We start from the raw sequence: 20,107 nt of genomic DNA, 5'->3' as shown, positions 1-20,107 counted from the left end.
TGAGAGAATCCCTCAGTGCCACGTGCTTTCATCAGGTTAAGTATTAAGAATGTAGTCAGAGGGTACTTCTGCCTCCAAGGAAGTATTGACTGAGGAGTGAGATAAAAGTATGCATGTCTAAGAACAACTAATTAAATACTTCAGAGAGAGATTTGCATAAACCCCTTAGTTCATTTACATAAGCTCAGTAGGTCCAAGAACTATGGAGACAATGAATCCCACAGCACAGCTGCTTCAATTACTCCAATATTGGGAAAATTAACTCCTCTGTGTGCTCTGAAGGTAAAATTTACAAAATTTCTTCTAGGCATTGAGGTGGTTTAAATGTAGCTCTTAAAGGCATGGTCTTAAATTAGCTGATTACTATGAACCTGCCAGGATACAAAAAGATGTATCCAAATAGTCCCTTAAGTCCACCGCTACTTTTAAATATGCTGATGATTGAAGTCTATCTCCCATAAGTACTTCCTATAAGCAAAGTCTTCAGAATTTCTTTCTTGTTAAACACAATAATCATCATAAACAGATTTACATACAAAAGAATTTCATATGTATCAATGAGTGTTCCAAGTATGCCTGTCTAGAAGGAATTAGCAAAAAACCCAAACCCCCCAAAAGCCTGTCAGTATACTGACAATATACCTATCTAATACTGGAGAACTGGGAAAAGTAAATGTGTTAAAACCGAAGAAAGTAAATTGTGATGCTGGCAGCTATCAACAAGTCATTTGAGTTTTTGTTCCCTAGTAATTCAGAACATACATTAAGAGAACAGCATACTGACTAGCTGGGGAATTATGGAACTGTGAGCAATTGAGCTTTCTGGGATTTATAAGGACTGAACCAAGCAATCTCAAGTGCCTTCTTGATGAAGCAGTAAAATAAGTAGATTAATTCAGTAGAGTACAAATTATATCACCGGATTTCCAGAAAGATTTTGACACTGAAATACCTGGAAATGTAATTCAAATTGCCTCACAAAGGAAGGTAGTTTTGAGAACTAAAAATTGACATGAAAATCTTAAGCAGAGTAACATCAAGATGAGATGCTGTATCTTTGCTAATATCCAGGACTAAACTTTTTTTTTAACTGATTATTTAATAACAGAAAAACATTAATGAAATTTTCAGATTTCAAGCCAGGTGAGAACAACGAGGATTTAAAAGGTATTGCAAATACAGAGAAAACAACATTGTGAAAATACTCTCACAGCATTGGAGGCTAAGCAAAATGTGAGAGAACATATTTCAACATGCATTTCAAGGGGAGAGAGAGCCGAAAATGAGCACTACTGAGATAGACTTCAGGGAACCAAATATTCATGCTAGAATGTCACTAAAAAGAATCCTGTAATTTGGAGATGTTTAACTATATCTTGGAAAAGAAAGAGAACATTACTTCTCATATGACTTTGGTATAAGAAAAAAATGGAATTAAGTTCTCCTGTAACCAAGAAAATCCATGGAAAGTAGAAATTGCTCAAAGAGAGCATTAACTGGGAGCTTAAAATGTTCAATTAAAGAGAAAAGTTAAAAATAATTAAGTGTAGATTGGTTCACATTTGACTAGACTGACAGCATCTACAAATATTTTGCTATCATAAACAAAAAGTAGAATAGTTATTCAGCATGAGACTCGCATATTAATAGCCTGAAATTAAACATGGAAAAATTGAGGCTGAATATCAGGAAAGCTTCCTGGCAGTGAAACAAACTGGGCTCCCAAGGGAAACAATGGAATCTACATAGCCTTAAACTTTTAAAACTAGACTAGACAATAACACTCAGTGTAGTTTGGGGAATATTTTTGCATTGGCAAAAGATATGGCTGCATGACTTGACACTGGTAGGTCATTGCCATCTCTGCTTTCCATAATTCTGTGAAGAAATACATAAACCCCCCAGCTGCACAGGCAAAAAAGTTATCTGTCTCTATTTTCACAAACATTAACAAAAATTGCGGACAGTCACAGTTCCCCTAAAAGAGACCTGTCTCTAAAAGAAAAGATTTTAGTTATTCAACAGAAATTCACAAAAATTATTCCATACCTAGGGCGGAGCATGAGTTCATGTTTGTTGTGTGCTAGGGTTTGTTCATGTATCAAGATAGAATAAAAATATACGATTTTTAGGTGAAGGATAGCCTACGTTATGCTGATTTGATCTACTAGCTTGTAAGTTAACTATGCTGCCAAGTAACACTGCTATGTGTTTTGTGCACTTAAGTTGTTGTCATGGTGACTACAGTTGGTCTATAGGTGTCTTTTTCTCATTTAAAATCTAAAGAGATATTTTTAATAAAGCCAGTGGGAAAATATTTTTAGTTTAAAGTTTAACCATCCTGTTAAATATTTCCTCTTAATAATAAGCCAAAACTTTTTAAACCCTCTTGATACTCATTCCTTTCCTCACACATTGTTTTCTTTACAAACAGAACATTTTATGTTTAATGCCAATTACTGGTCTTGCTTAACTTCCATATAAACCCGACTGACGTCAGCAAGAACACACAGGTGTAACCGTCACCAGAGCAGCAACTAGAAGTTAGCAGTAGTGAATTAAGCGGGACACTATGTGCTAATATGCCATTAAACATCATGACTATCCCAATTCAGAATGTTTTAACAAGTTGCACAATTTATTGATATACCTTTGCAGATACTTACTTTCTTGATTTTAGTCTTTGAGTTAAGTGCTAAGAAACAAACTTACCTTGTGTGCACTAAATGAGGAAAAAAAATTATAAAATTGCCTGAAGCAAAGTTGTTCCGCCTGTTATTTATGTCACAAAGAAATGAAAGTTAATATTCATTTACTAGCTAATCTCTGTAACATGGAAACATTTTGCTTTCCAAAATTAGGTGGTTGATTCAGCATTAGTTATAAAAACCTCCTGTTTGTTTGAGAAACAAATCTGAACTGGCAAAATATTTGAAGCAGTGTTCAGTAACTATCATGAAACAGGATTACAGAGAAAACAAATCATGTAACAGGAATAGTTGTTCCTTAAATAATAATAAAAAGGATATTTAATAGGAAAGAGCTTTTAATTCTGATGACAATTAGAAGGCAGAGCGTTGTCGCGATACAGTAATTTGGTACCTTTTAAAACTGCTGTAATGAATTCTGACATACTAAGGTAGTATTACTGATGGAAAAAGTAACAGTGAGAAAGTGCTAATAAATCCAAGGAAAACATGATACTTATTTGTGAAACAGAAGGTTTGATGGCACTGTAGTTAAGGACACCTTGTGGCTTTTAGAGCTCTGTTTATATTTCCAATACACTATGCAAACTTTCTTCAGCTAAAAAATCATGCAGTAATGGAACCAGGGGGGAATAAGCTATACTTTGAACAGCTATTCAGTCATACTGCCATTACAGGGTCATGTCTCCTGAACGGCTAAGAAACGTGCAGCCCATCTTCTGGATTTCTTTTGCTGTACAAGGGACAGGCACATCCCTGCAGAAGGCAACGTAAACTTAGACTATCCGTTAGGGGTGAAAGTAGAATTTAAATGGTAATAGGTCTACTACTGGCCCAATTTCACTGCAAATTGGCTTTACATTCAGAGATGTCAGCATAATTAAATAAACAAGGGGAATTAAATTACCAATGCAGTAGTGATAAAGCATATCTACAGGGAATCATCCTTGAGATCAATATTTCATAGTTTTTACTATTAAAAACACTGTGTATCTATGTGAGCTATTGACTATAATGGTGAATCTGGTATTTCAGAGCTAAACTTTGCACCAGTGTTTTACATAGGACAGCTCTCTATACATTCTGCCAGACCTAACCTCATATGCCCCCAAATGGGCGTAACAGTGATGGATACCCAGTGCAGTGACCATACTCTATTCTCCCGTGTCATCCACATGCTCCTTCCAGTTTCTCCAGAAAGGTCCTGGTAGGGTCGTCACAAGGTAAGTCAGTTGAGCAACCTGAACTGAAGAAAATGAAAGCAGTCTCCGCAACCTAGGTAAACAAAAAAGGGAATGGGGCTTCCCCTGGCTCACCTGCCTAAACTGACTCACTGCTTGGCTACTGCTGCCTCCTGCTATGACAGGGAGGGGAAGGAAACACGCAGCCAAGTGTAATGTAGGTGTAGTGTGAAACTTAGCTCTTAGTAACACTGCAGGGAGTTATTCCAATCTCAGTGGAACATAAAATAGGCTGTTTCTTACCAAAGGTATCCCTATAACAGCATACAGATAGGCTGCGTTTTTCTGAGCACAGCATGACGTCCAGCTATATCGCAGTAAGAAGCTCACTTGGCATTCGAGGAGTTATCGTGTGTGTGTACAATGAAGGTCCCATGGTTGTTGGATCAAATAATTGTTTGCTTTTGGGGAATTCATATGGCAGTACAGACACACTATGAAGCTGGGGCGTGTTTCTGGCTTATGGACCGCCCTGTTTGATAGCTAATCATCTTCACCTTTGTCCACCACAGCAACCTTGTATATACCCTCATAACTTTTTACCTCCAGCAACAGGTCCAAATTACTGTGGCTCTTTGTTTGGTTCTTTACACAAAGACTCAGAGTGAAGACACCAAGTAGTTTAGATGCAGTCAGAAATCACATCTTGAAAGGGAATGTGCTCTTTGAAAACGCCTATTGTACAAGGTCATACCTAACGTCAGAATGAGAAAACACTGCATTAGCTGAGTAATCTTTGTGATCTCAGTAGAGGAGAACCTTGCCAGTGAATGTTTTCAATGACAGTCTTGACATATTTCTTTTCCATACCTATATGTGTAGAAAGATTATTTAACTAAACATTAGAGCCTTGAGATGTGCTCACATGCAGGATGGTCTCTGTGCATGATGTAGCTTAGATTAGCTATTAAGCCACTTCCGTCTGGAAAAAAAAAGGTATCACTGAGAAATATAGTAGATAGATAAAGTTGTGGCAAAAGAGAAGCTGGTAAATAGCTAAACTATAAGGAAGAAACTCACTATTAACAGAGTCTACAAAACGTCAATTAAGCAGAGCAACAAGGAATTAAAAGATAAACAGACAGCTGATTACAATCAATGAGATCAAAGGGACACTTTCAGCAAAGAAGTTAATATGAATTATGGAAGAAACAGCAGAAGCAGCTGGTAGTATTGATTTTCCCATAAGTCTATTTTAGTATATGCAGTATCCTAACCAAGTGGCACAACAAGAAGGTGTTTTGAAGTCTTAGTAAATCTACGAGTAAATCTGCTTTTTTATCCATTTTGTAACTTTCTCCTCTATCCTGGGAAAATTTCAAAACTGCTGACAGGCCCAGCATGGAAAATCATTACTTGCTACAGTTTCCCATGCAACTGTTTTCTTACCTGTGCATGCACTAATGATCAGAGTTCTTGCCCACATTTCTTTGAAGAGCGTTGCATAGTACTAGAGGCAACTTGGTAGTGCTATATGAACTATTTGCAATCTTTCACCCTTCCATGAGCAAGTATTACTTTCAACAGAAAAACAACAAAGGTAGAAGAATGCCACTCTTCTGAAAATATTTTAAGTCAGAAAAGATCTATTTTTTACATTTTTTATTACAATTTGTTCATAAAGTAGTGAATGACAGCCCTTATATTATTTCTGAAAGTGTATCTGGGGACACAATCAACACTTGCAGAGAAGACCTCAGTAACAAACTGACCACTGAACGTGAACATCCATGTTTAACACAGAGTAAGAAGCAAAGAATAGTTTCAGGTACTTTTTCAAGATACTCGATTTTTAGGTCACAACCTTAACCCAGGCAGATACAATTTAGAGATAGCGGACAGCTCACACTCCACAACCGTTCATTCACTATTTTTCTAGTATTTCTTAAAGGGGACCTGAGAAATCAGTAGCTTTAAATGAAATTATAGTTCTATTAGAGTGCTATTTTGAATCCACAAAATGAATGCTTTGCCCTCTTTTTTCAGAATATATTGGAATCCTAAAATATCCTGGGCACACGCAAATCTGAATAATAAACACAATACAAAGATGGTGAGGAACAGCCCAGGCTTCAAAAGCTTTGTGATTTCTCTTTAAAATACGCAGTTTCACAGAATAATATACATCAGTCTATCCAACCGTTTTCACAGAACGTGGTTTAAGATTATTTTCCTGGGAGGAAGGAAAATTAAATCTTTTTTTAAAAAAAAAATCAAAAAAGTAACATGATCTAAACAAACTGTAGGCTGATCACCAGTTCTGTGTCAGACAGAAATGAATTCCCAGATTCCAGGGCTAAAATGTCTTAAGTTTATATCCCTTTTCTATTATTAGATTTTTTTAAAAAGAAATCCAAGTTCCCTTTTTTCATCAGTCAGAAACTGTACTGAAGTAATTTTATGAGTAATTCTACTTTCACACCAAGACAGCAACTAATTAAGTTGTACTACAGCAGACACATTTTACACAGATGAGAATAGAGAACTAACAGTCAAGAAAAATAACAGAGAAAAGGTTACAAAAGGAATTTTCCCATGAGCTTTTTGCTCCCTACATGCTATAAACCTTCTCATCTGAGAAAACTCAGATGGTCACATCATACCAAAAATTACCAAGTGAAGTGGGGGTAGGATAGTAAGTGACTTTGCCAAGCAATGACACTGTTTATGCACTCCCATACCCTTGATGATGGTACTGTGTTCTCATAGTAAAACAGATTTTAGAAGTTTTCTTTGCAATAACTATCAAGAGAGAGAAGAAAGAGCTTTATGAACTAATGCAGAAAGAAGCATAACTAAAGCAAATACTGAAAGCTGAATCAAGTATTTCACTGTATTTTTTTCTGATTCATGTACTCCCTGAGAGTGCATGATATTTTCATTGTTTAGCAGAAGTCCCTAGATAAATTTAATGTTCTGCTTTTGTTTCTCTTTAAGACCAAATTTTGTAAAACCCTTTTTGGCATGACCAGAACAGATCGTGGAAATATTTAATAGCACCGGTTTATGTTTCACTTTGTTCTATTTCTACAAAGGTTTTAAAAAAGAAGATAAAAAAGGAGAGAAGTTTGCTTCTGCAACAAAAGTAACTCAGTAACTACTGTTTCATGAAAGCTGTGCATGGCAGGACTTCAGTTGCAGGGTATCAGAAAAGAAAAATCTGGCCAAAAAAATGGGCCAGCATTTCAACTTTCTGCTTTCTGGACTAACTGCACTATATTGTACATGGAGCTATCACGAAGAAAGCAACCTGAATACATGCTGAAATTGTACTGGCATCAAAATAAAGATGTTTTTCTCTTTATTTTTTTCACATGAATGTAAATAAAACCTAGGATGTATGAGGGCTTTTGATTTGCTTTACTGAACAGATTCTTACTCAACACTATGTAGCAGTTGTACCTTTAATCATTTTGACAACCTTGAATTTTTGCCCTGAGCTTCAGACCTGCAGGAATCAGGAATCTCCTAGCAAAATTGCTAACAAAAGCACTCTGGAGAACAATGTGGCTACCTTGGAAAGTCCCCTAGCACAGCTGCTTTGTAAATTCAAACCCAACCCAGTCAGCACAGAGGAGCTGTGAAAACAAGAGTCCCTCTCTGAGTTGGACAGAATCCCCTGGGGACTGTGCTTAACAACCCTAGCAAGCTAAAACCCAGTCTATTAAAACTCAAATTTAGTAGAAGGTTATTACTATCAGTTTGAGATAAAATTTCATGAGGGCAGTAAAAGGTACAATACAGATGACAAAATTACCTCCCTGCCATATTTCAAGTGCCAGGGAACCCAAGAACCGCTCTAAAGTAGGGTTTTGCTCAAGTGGAAAACAATGTTCTTTGCGTAGCTTCAGAAATGGCTGTGCTGTTTTGGCTAAAAAAAAAAAAAACAGCCTGGGAAAGACACCTAGCATGGAAAATTTCAGTGTAAGTTTGACAAGTTTATAAATGAAAGAAACAGGTCTTTATAACCAAAGTGTTAGGCAACTTTAGCCCAACTGCATTTTGCAATTTCCATTACTTCTACTACACCTGTATCTTTATGGTCTTTATTTCCCACTCGAATTGTATTACTGCCTGGAGGTCTGTCTGCATGGCCTGGAGGTCTGTCTGCATGTAAAAGTCTATTCTCCTTCCGAAATGCTCACTCTCCCCCATCTCTTCTTGTAGCTACCTGCTACAGCACACGCGAAAAATACTGCATTAGCACTGAACAGCCACAGCATTTGGCTCCTATCAGGGATTTAGATGGGGCACCATTGCATTAGGAGACTGTGACCTCCCATTCAAGAAATGGCATTCACAGGATATAAATTTGTTTAAAGTTAAGATATTTTTCATTTCCCTTTAAACATCATTTCCTCACAACTTGTTTTCCTGTGCTATTCCAACTCATATCCACATTAACAGTTTGTTTCTGGAAATGCTCTCCAGCCTGTAAAATTTTTATTGTGAAATATTTTGACTAGGAGACAGAGCACTTGTCTCTAAAGCAGAATAGAGACAGCAGCCTGTATATCCCTTAAATGAGCCAAGGTTTTCCTGTCCACTTCAACCACAGTTTATTACAGACAGAAATCACTGTACTTTGCATAATGTTCCATGAATAGTGAAAAGAAAAGCAACTTAATTTTATTTATTGAGTACTTGAAACTCATGGATAAGAAACCATCAAGGAAAAGATAAGCAGATAATACTTTAAATATAAGAAACTATTTTTAATACATTACTTATTCATTTACCCCATCAAGAAACACTTTCCCTAAGGTCAGATATTGTCAAAGATTTCCATATGGTGACTCCAGCTTAAATTAAAAAAATCTTTTGAGATGCCCTTCCCAAGAAGGGCAATAAAAAGGGAGACAACTTCTTTGTGTTGAGAGGTATTCAAAAGAAAAAAAATCTCTGAAAAGAAAAACTACACTCGTTCCTATATGTAACTCCAGAATGAGATTACACAACTCTATATGTAACTCCAGAATGAGATTACTTATTTTAAGTATGCCTTGACAGGATTTAAAGTAAAACACAGTGGTAAAAATAACCTATTAGTCTCAGTAATACATACACGTATATAAAGTTCAACTTTTGAAAATGTTCTAAAGGTGCCTACAGTTTCTTAGTAAAGCTGCTTTTACCACCATTATTTACTGCCAGAGACACAAAGTTTTGCAGGAGTTGCTGAGAGGTAGTCAGTAGAGGCTTATTTTGGAAGGAAATGTGAAATAAATTCAGCAGTCAGAAGGTCCACACAGAAATCTCCTGTCAGCTTCCTCTGCTATTCCAGGACTACAACTCTCACTGAGGTAATGCTAGAGGTCTCAGAGATTAAATGAGGGCCAAGGAAGTAACTCCTTTATATGAACATATTTACCACATTTAATTTTCTGTAGATTCATTCTCTTCATTCATGGTCAACAAGGCATCACTCCTTTACCTTGTTCATGTTCTACCATATGGCTATCCACATGTTTATAATCGAGTACCCACAAATAATGTTATGCCTGCAAACATCTCAATTGCCTCCAGGAGATCTGTCAAGACTAAAGACACATTTTAAAACCTCAGCGTTCCTATGCCTCCCAGGTTTTCATTCCAAAAGCCTGTTGGCTCTCTTGTATCTGCTTCTTCACAGCTTGTATCTTATGCCAGTATTAAATCCTGTAACATTTTTCAGCATCTTGAAATTCATTGTTCTAACAAACAATTTTAAGGAAACATTTGCAAAGATCTTTAAGGAACATGTTTCTTTGCACCTTTGAAAATCCTATACTAATCCTCCTCACAGCTCAGTAGAAACATTGAGACCAAATGTCTGAAAGAAGTCAAATATTCTCAAAGCAGAAAATAGAAAGAACTGCTAAAAGTTATTAAATGTACATTAGGCAAAACGAAGTGCACATTTCTAAGCCTGATTTATCGATTTCTAACAATAGCTTTTAACTTTTAGTCTTGCAGATTTATAGCTTTTTTATCCTAAAGGGCAATTTTATATTCCTACATCTATAATTTTGTCAGTTTCTGCTCAAATTAGGAACATTTTTAACTGGAAGCCTTAAATAAAAAAAAAAAAAATTGCATTGACAAATCTTAAATTACATAAAATGGACCTCTGTTACAAGATTCCAAGGAGGCAAAATTCTTGTTGCTGAAACTGCAAACCAGTAGTCATGTTTAATGACCACTTTAGAGAAAAAAAAGACTTTCACAATTTTGCCTAGCTTTAAATTACATACTGAACATTGAACAAATTAAAAACAAACAAAACCCCCACAAATCACTCTTTCTACATTTGACAGCACGTGGAAAGACTCTTTTACCTAGCTAAACCTACAAAAAAATTAAATCTAGATTTGTGAAGCTGCACAACCTGTTTCATGCTGTGAGAGGGAGGTTTGGGACCAAAGAGAGTTTTACGTACCACAAAACATTGTTTGTATATTTGCAAAAAAGTACGTCAAAAAAAATATGTCCCTGTTTGGATCTGACGTTGTACACATGGTATTTCTTGATGCAATTTGGATCTGTCCAGGTTTGGTAATACTGGAACATTCTGGATTTTCATAAAATTGTTATGTAATTAATAGTCCTTGTAAGAGCTATTTATCACGTTCCCAGAAGCATTTCATATGGAACTGTATCGTTGACATAATTAATATCTGGTAACTGACACAATGGAACTCAGTCCACAGGAACTGGTACTTACGTTACTAAGCTGAGTAGGTGCTTGACACTTCCACACTGATGGAACAGGACTGCTCCAGGAGTCCAGCGAAGGGCTACAAAGGTGATTAAGGGACTGAAGCATCTCTCACACAAGGACAGATGCACAGCCTACGATATTTCTGACATCATGTTCTCAATTGCCTCTTGATGATGGAGATCTGACTTCTGTTATCCTTACCATTACACTGGAATCTTTAAGGTAAAGTGTAAAGCTTCATGGGTTGGGTTTTTTTTCAGTAAAAACTGCAGTCCTCAAAAAACTGTTTCAAATGCTGGAGAATGCCTGACGCTTGTTGCAATGGATGTGATAATCTACTGAATCAGCACAAAGTGTCTTCAGTGATGTTCTGTTTACAAGCCGAGCATCACTAATAAAGGACTTAAAACTCCCTCAGGCCCTAATTAAATTAGTCCGTAAAGGAGGTCTGGGAATCCTGTGTTGGGGTTTATAGAACAATTACAGTTGAACTTTTACATATGGAAGACATTCAAACTACTGCTGTTCAGACTTTTTGCTTACTGCTTCTACCACCAGAAAGTCCAGCAGAGAACAAGTAACAAACTGCTTACGTGAAGGCCCACACTAATGACAATCTGTTCTCTTGGAGACTGGTGGTAAAGAAGCTGTTGCTTGCCAAAGGACTTTCACCATGTCCAACAATTCTTCACTGATGGGTAAAGCTATCCATCCAGGCACAGCTGTGTGCAATATATCCAACACTGTAAGGATTTTCCTGGACTGCTTCCACATAGATGTCAAGCAACTTTTCTCATAAGATTTTGGAAGGATTTCTAATCATCTGGGATAAAAGACTGTGATTAAAAGATGGATGGCTCAGCTGGTGCTGACAAATATACTGGCATCTGCTATTCCTCCTTCTGAAAATTCTTTTCCAAGGGAACCAGATCAGTAACAGACTGAGCAATAGGAGGAATAAATATATCTTTCATGCTCTTTGTGGTGAAACCTTATGGAGTTTTCAGATACCCCATGGTGACCAAAAAGAGGTAACATTTGAAGAGCTGAGGCCCAGACAGAAGGATCCCTGTAAGCAGGAAATTAAGAATGTCTGGTGCAGGGAACTACAGAGAGACAGGATCCATGTGGTTTGGAATGTAAAGTCTCTCAGTTGCATTGCAAATCTGATGAGGAAGATGAATACTTCTTTTAAGCATTGTACAGTATCGCAATAAAACCTAGATCCTTTGGAGAGTACCAAGGTAGACACCATAAGGGAGTCCAATAACACTGTGTGTAATAAATCTCTGTTGACTGTCACCTAGAGTTAGAAGGCTGATAAGTTGAATTGGAATTATTCATTGATAAGCATGTATTTGCTTTTAATTAATAAATTAATTTTAACTGTGATTTTGATTATTCAAATCTGGTCAAAAGATTCACATAATTGAAATGATAGAAGATTTCATAAAGTACTGGGAACAATCAATGCAGTTTAATCCATGCCTGATCATTACAGTTTGCAAGTGTTCAAAGCTACTCCCTGTCTGATTTATGGAAGGGGTCTCAGATACCTTATGGAAGTGTCCTAATTGTCATGCTATATTACAATCACAAAGTAGATCTTCAGTCACTCCTTTGCTGAATACTGAAATAGTCACTGAGCTAAGTTTGAAAATAGTTATTTAACTCGGAGATTGAGACATTAGCATGGGAGCCATAAACTGGAATTGGTTTCTATCCTAGTAGATATTTAACTGGTAAAATATACAAAGAAGACACTGTGAGGTCAAACACAGAATACATTCTGATCCAGTGATTAGGTATTTTTATATCAGGTCAGATAATTTGAACTAAGTCATATTAGTTTCATTTTGTTTGAGTGAATAAATGTCAGAAATCTAGTGGGTTTTGTTGAGCTCTTAAATAAATAGATCAAGGTACATATACACATGTAGCCTTGCATAGGTATCATGAGGGATAACCAGCCAAACAGCAATATTGTACCTAAAAGGAGTAAATTACAGTTTTGGATGTATAACAAGGGAATCTTAAGTAGATATAAAAGTGATACACCTCTGTGTTTGGCACTGGTGAGATCAGCATGGCAACACTGCAGTCCAACCAGGTGTTCATCATCCAAGGAAGATTTTGAAAACCAGCTATAAAACTGGAGAGAAAATCCATGCATATAAGGGAATGAATGCCTTACAAGCAAAACTTTGGGAGTGCAATCTATATAGAAATAGAGCCCGTTTAAAGAGTTCCTAGCACACAGTTTACAATGCCTAAGAAAGAGACAAAAACTTAAAAAGACAAGTATTTCAATCTAGGTTATAGAACTGGATTGAATTAAGTTTAAATTAGAGAAAATAGCACTAGAGTTGTCTTAACAATGAAAGTAATTAAGCATTAAAATAATTTACAAAAAGTATGTAAAATCTCTATCACTGATCATTTAACCATTTTTTTCCTAAAAGATATGATTTATCTAATAAATATTACTGGATTTGAAGCAGAGATTTATTCTGAGTCACTGTATGAACTCTAGTAAACATGAGGTCAGCACAGGTAAATACAGTAATCCCTTCTTGTTTGTAAAACCCATTAATGTATAAATTTAAACAAACCAGTATTTATTTAGAAATAATAAAGAAATTAATATACCATCATTGGACCATTCCTAATTGTCATTTGCCTGCTTTGTTCAGTTGCAAATTTTTATATAAAAGAGGATCTGAAATAATTGATTCTTGCTTTTGGAGCAGTGAACAATCTCTAAAGCCATTTACAGTTTTTAAATTTCCAGCATACTTTGAAATTGTAATATTCGGTTTCCTTCTGCAATATATCATCTGACATTATATATCTGCACCATGTAAACGATAAAGATAACTTTAACAAGTCTACAGACTATTTCTCAATTGGTCTTCACACTGAGCAGCATCAGTCTTGAGAGATATGTAGCATCTGTCTCAGCAGTTGGACTAAAGCTTCTGTAAAGTTACATGATAAAGCTTTAAAATTAAAATATTAGCTATAAAGAAATATTATCTTGAGAAATGTATCAACAGGTTTGTATACCACACTTACTCAAACTTTTGACTGCATTCCATAAACAGAAAAATTTATTAAGTCCAGGTTGCTTTACATTCTAAATCCTTACAAATATGATCTTTTTGATGTAAATGTAATTTGATTATCTCACCATGTATTGCAGACATCTTAATGTTTTACTTTTAATTAGTAGAAGAATGGAATTAAAAATAACTCTGTGTTCAATCCAAATCAGCGTTGGGTAGATTGTTTACCTTCTACAGACTGATAATGTGAAACCCTAACTGTCAAGTGCAGTGTTTTCTTATGTGCAGTGTCACTGATTTCATTATAATGACTACCCATGGGCACAATTATTTGCAGAACCACATCTTTACTTAGTAAAGAAACACCATCAAAGGATAATCAGGAAAAAATAGGGATATAATGAAATCAATCCCTTTTACCAAACCAGTTTGCAAGTTTCTATAAATGTATACTTGGCCATCTCAGAAGAGTGCTTTAGATGGAAGTTTCAAACATCTGTGTTGCAGCCTAAAAAATAACCACATTAATGGATCTGTTCAGGATCTACACAACATCTTGGGACAGTGATGACAGCAATCCAATTCATCTAGTCACTCTTTATTCTGTGAGTATTCACTATACAAAATAAGGAGAGTTTACTGTATGGAAAAAAAACCAAAACAAAACCAAAACAAACAACCCCCCCTACACACCTCTTATTTTAAATGAACACTTGCAGAACAGCAGGTGTACTTTTAAAGATTTAAACATGAAGAATTTATAATGTATGTAATCCATGCTGTTTGTTTACTGGTTTGGATTTCACTTAATTTCATAGCAGAAACTAAACCGGACACTTCTCTAGAGAGTCTTCAGCATACTTAATTCATTTTGCATTCATCCCTGAATTTGTTCACAGCTTATTTACCAGCACAACAGATACAAATTTGCATTTGGTGTGTTAGCCCGTGCTAAGCTGAGTTGGAGTCATGTTCCATGCTTGAATGAGAGTGGTAATTCATGGCTCTAGTGCCCATGTGAGCTTTTCTTTCAGGGCCACGTCAAACAGATCAATTTCAACCTCCTTTGACAATCATTTAAATTAATTTCTTTGCACTAGAACAAAGGAGAAGTTCCTGCTACTGGGCTTCCTCTCAGAGCTGATTCCTAACAGCTAAGACACAGTAACGACCATGTAGTCTTCTCAGTCTTTTGACTACAGCCCTGGCTCTCCCCTTTTGCTTATACTCAGTCCTGCAGCCCTGATGTAGTTCTCCACCTGTTAAGTTAGCTTTACCACACACTAGTTTGTAATGTGTGCTAAAAGGTATGGTAAGGCATTACTATGGTCTTCATGTCATACTAATCTGACTGTGTAGAAGTACTCTAATGAAGCAGGGAGACAAACTCAATTTGCCTGTTGAAGTCACCTATTGATAATAGTCTCAGAAGCAGGTTTTTCCATCACTATTTCAGATGCTACAGAGGAGAAGAATCAGAGTAGGTGGAAAATAAAATTATGTCAAGACCAATATGTCATTTTCAGTCTGAATCTGGTAAGTCTTAGCCCACAAAATAATCTTGACCCTGGGGACATCCACCCTGGTGCTAATAACTAGACTGTATTCCTGCCAAAGAAAGTTGGACAGAAGCATCATGCAGTCTGGGAGATGTCTGTCAAGGAAGTCACTCCATAGTTCAGGAGAGCAGCAGGAGAGCATGGTTTGAGCATGAAACTTCCTGAAACAAAGGACTTAATCAACAAGATGAACACAAACATGTGCAGGATTGAGGCAATTAGCTATCTAGTGAAGGCTGCAGTTACATCAGCAGTTGTGTAAGACCGGCCACTGCCTACTCACATGTCAGACAGTGTTCTACCTTCAGTGCAAGTCCTCTATCCACCGAGATCCCAAATCTCCTATTAAGAAAAGTGATTCCTGCTGGTGAGAGAATTCACACCTCACTTCTGCTAGGAGAAGCCAGTGCAAGATAGTGGTCAAAAAATGTTCTTCTGCCTGAGGCATGTGATCAGTTCTCTGCTTGCTGCTGCTCACCTGTGGTCACTGATGGCACTGCCAGACACAATCCTCAGAGCAGTGAAGCAACCAGCGACACAGGAAGTGTTCTAACTCTTACTTCCAGCTGAAGGTAAAGGCCCAAAAGAGACAAATAAATATCAGAAATAAATATGTAGACAAATTGTGTCAAGTAAAAAGGCTGGAAAGATATAGGACCTTTGGGAAGAAGTAGCTTTATTAAATGACCACTATAGGGACCAAATTATGAAGCAAATTTACAGAAAATTACCAAGATAAGGAAGAACAGAAATTGTCAAAAGCACAAAAAGATAATAAGACAAGAGCTCTGAGGTTTTTTTTGTAAAATAATATGTCAGAGAGCACAAAGTATATAGGAAGGCGTTGAGGCAACATACTGTTTCAAGAAGCAGAGATATTTACAGAAGGAGAGCAATGATGGGCCATTATTTGAGTTTTATGCACAATAATAGAAATATCCTATGACAGAAAAGTGCAAACAGATTTTGCTTAAAATGATGAAATCTGGAGGTCACAGTTACAGGAAAAGGGAAGAAAAGGGAAGGAACAGAAGAAATACAGTATGAGTGGGAATGAAATCAGAAAGGCTGAGGCATAAAATGAATTAAACTAACACCGATTTACATAGGCAAAGCCAGATGAAATTCACTGTTACATACTTAAGGAACTAGCTGAATCTTGCTTTCAGTCACTAATTATAGCTTCACAAACTAATAGGGAGGGAGGTAAAGAACAACCTGGGAAATACATCCGTCCACTTAACTGACATTCACAGAAAGAAACAAACCTCATACTCAATAAAACCATTTATAAGAGCATACATGTTGAAAAAGTAATAAAATACAGCCAAAATTAATTTGCCGAAAGGAATCGTGTCAAACATCTTTAATTTTCTTCTTTGCTAGACTAACTGGTCTAGTGTGTAAGGAGGAAATGCTTATGTAATATATTGACTTTAATAAAGTCTTTCCTGCTGTCCTAATGAGAGATTCTCATAAAGAAAGTAAGGAAATATAACTTTGATGAAATTACCTAAGATGAGGATGTGTCTGGTTGAATAAATAATTAGCAATGGTTCATTGCCAAAGGATCACATTTCAAGCTGGGTATCGTAAGATACCAGCTCAGATCCATTTCATATTCTCTTGGATGAAGAAATAAAGCTCAGTGATAAGAGCTTGTGAAAGTCAACAGAATGGGTAAAGTTGCAAGCACCTAGGAAGTTAGGTAAATATTTCATTTGGTGAAATGCTCCTCATTACACAAAATAACATTTAATATAGACAATTTTAAAATGTTACAGAAAGAAGATGGAGACAATTGATGAGGCAGCAGCAATGCAGAAAACAATCTGGAAACTATATCGAGAATGGTAACATGAATGAGAATGGACAATAACATAAAAAAATAAGTCTTGGTGAGGTGATATACAAGAGAGTTGTATGTTCAATAAGACATACCATTTTTGCACCAGGTAAACTCTAAATAACTTGTTGCTGCAATAATCTGTCTGTTTGGAGGAACTGCAGTTTGAAGAATGCTGTAGATATTCCACAGACTGAAAGGAAAACAATAATTGGAAATTTAGGAAACACCACCTGAAGGGAAATATTGAAGAACTGGATTTGTTTTCTCAAGCAAAGATGAGACTGAAAGCCAGAGAGGTACACATGGAAAAACTTACTAAGTTGCTGATGACAAACTATTCCTCCACACACTCAGCAAAGAAACTTTTCAAACTGGGCATGTTTTTACAGCATCTCTCATTGTATTGCAGAGATATTGAGAGAATATGCAAAGAAGCTAAGTCTGGTCATGGAAGCAGTCACAAGTAGAATGGAGCTCAGTCTGGGCTAAAGCATAGACTTCAGGAGTCCTACGAAAACCTGTACGTAGTCTGGTTTTACATCAGGTAGTAGAGTCATTAAAGCTGTTTTTTACATTCCAAGAGGATGGAATGTAAAGGGGGAAACCTGCTAACATAACAGTACATTTTAATTTGGGCCCTGAAGGGGCAATCATTCTGGTTAGATCAGTCTTGCTGAAAACTGTTTAAAATCTATATGCATTTTTACAAGGACTCAGTATTTTTTTTTTTTTTTTTCAAAACAACAAGAAAATACTGTTAATTATTTAGGAAAAAACATCCCAGTTATTCAGGCATAATATTAATTTAATTTTTATGAAGGATGTTATAGCACTGAAATCCTTTCTTTAGCATTAAGGAAGCTGTTAGTTTGCTTCACAACAGTATTTAAACATTATCAACAGAGAAGGTTGGTTACTGCAATGTATTAGTTTTACATCAATGCATTTTACCTGTTTTACATAAAACACAAGTTCCAGTCCGTGTCTATCCAAAGCCGTAAGAAAACACATGATTAGTCTTCAAATGAGATGTTAAAAGGACCTGTTATTTTGGTGCTGAAAACTGACATTTTTAAATTTAAGGGATTAATAATTTAAGAAAGATCACCTCAGTAGAAAATGCTTCTCAGCTAATGTCACCAGGAGACCAAACTAATTTCCTCAAAAAATACAAACATTTACGCATAAAGTCTATAACAACGACCACAACATGGCAAGAGCAGCATTCTTTAAGGTCTGACCATGGACTGAAAACCTTTGAGCTCCAGCAATCAGAATGGCAGTACAGAACAATAAAGCAGACTTAATTTCTCTGTGTCAGGCTAGGCAAATGCTAGATGCAGGCCTGAAGAAAAGCTGTATGTCAACATTTCTGGTGATCAGGAAATTGCTTTATTGAATCTTTTTTGCAAACTAAAAACAAACAAACACACACCAGGACCTTCTTCCTTGGTGGATTTTTCAGATCCCTTAACGTACCTTAAGGAGTCAGACATTTTTAACAATGAGAAACATTACAAAGCTCACTCATGCCAGTTGGAAAATGACTCAACAACTGATCTGGTAATGACTCTTGTATTCATCATTAAGTTTGGAAAAGTTTGCCTGGGAATAGTACAAAACAGCATTGTCCCAAACAGACCATCAGGCCCACATTAAATATTTAATATATTTCACCAGTGTCACTATCTGTAGTCTACCTACAGATAACATGGAGTAATTAACACAATTTATGTTTTAGTGTATTAAGGGATGAGTAAGCATGTAAAACTGCAAATGACCATATTCTCATTAATTTCTTTGTCAGCTCACCACCTGCTTATCTTTACATTTCCACATTACTCATTATATTCTGTTACTCATTATCTTCCTCTTTTAATTTTGCTTTAACTTCTTTATTATCCATTTTTCTCCTTTTTCTTTTTTTTTCTTCACATCTCTGTAAAGTTTCTAATCATCCTCCCTTTCACAACTCCACAAACTCCTACCCAACTTCTCAGTGTTCCTCTGCCACTAAAGACACTGCATTTTGCATTGTTTATATATTTACATATTCACCCCAATAATCATCAAGTTCAATTCTGGTGCTGACATCCTATATTTAAAATCCTGACTCTTCATCTGCACCTGTGGGGGTGTCAGCAGGGTCCATCTACAGCAAAAGGGGCAGATAAATCAGCTGTTAAAATAGGAACATGGGTGTAAATAGTGTGTGTGGATGAGATACACAAAACTCTCTGAAAGGGTGCTTTCCCAAAACTGTTTACATTAAAGAGGAAGATGACCATCAGCCACATATTAAACATTAATGGGCAGAGTATGAAGAGACTTCTGAAAAGAAGAGTATGAAGAGGCTTCTGTTGGCTTGAAAAAAAAAAGTACAGAGGAACACAGAAATTTGGAGCAGCAGGGAGAGACCTTGGAGTGGAAACAGCAACACTGAAAACCTGGTTTGTCAGTGCCAGAAGTCACCGTGCAGTCATTGCAAGACCTGTGTTGGCATGAGCTTGTGGGGCACCTCAGTGGCTCTGGGAGGAGCAACGGGCACACACAGAGCTGGAGGAACCCTGTCTCCATTGCAAGGTGTGTGGACGTAAGGGAATGAGATTTTTTCAGATATAATTTACAATGTAAACATAGCCTCACTTGCTGACACCATGCCACATCCTCCCACTTGTCTCCTTTCCTATGTCCTTTCCCACCCACAATCACCAGCTCTTTCTTCAACCTTTCCCACAACCCAGGTCTGTCCCCCTCTCACCACCAGTATGCAGTGATCTGCTCCATTTAAAACCAGCAAGGTTTGATTCCTCCTCCTCTCTTACTATGATCTCCACCTCCAGCATCAGCGACATGCCTGGCTTTCCCTCTCCTTAACTCACTCAATATCCATCCACAGCCATCTCCACGAGTTATCCTCTCCATTTCAAGAGATTTCTAACATTTTTAACTTTACGTGAATCTATCATCAAAATGCACTGACAG

General features: G+C 36.6%; 1 protein-coding gene across 11 annotated transcripts in view; it reads right to left on the bottom strand.

Annotated features, from left to right (window-relative positions):
• The window catches only part of PDE1A (phosphodiesterase 1A), a 162,805-nt gene that overhangs the window by 93,920 nt on the left and 48,778 nt on the right, over positions 1-20,107 (bottom strand). The window contains exon 1 of one of the 11 annotated variants that reach the window (XM_075756498.1): positions 10,653-10,762. The exons of the other annotated variants lie outside the window; for them this stretch is intronic. The gene's annotated coding sequence lies outside the window, so the exon portion shown is untranslated. Of the gene's footprint in view, positions 1-10,652; positions 10,763-20,107 lie in introns of those variants that run through there. 11 annotated transcript variants of the gene reach the window in all.

The sequence above is a fragment of the Balearica regulorum genome, chromosome 6, assembly GCF_011004875.1.
Source record: "Balearica regulorum gibbericeps isolate bBalReg1 chromosome 6, bBalReg1.pri, whole genome shotgun sequence".
Taxonomy (NCBI): Eukaryota; Metazoa; Chordata; class Aves; order Gruiformes; family Gruidae; genus Balearica; species Balearica regulorum.
Note: the sequence above shows the minus strand (reverse complement) of the source record. Positions and strands in the feature narration are given on the sequence as shown.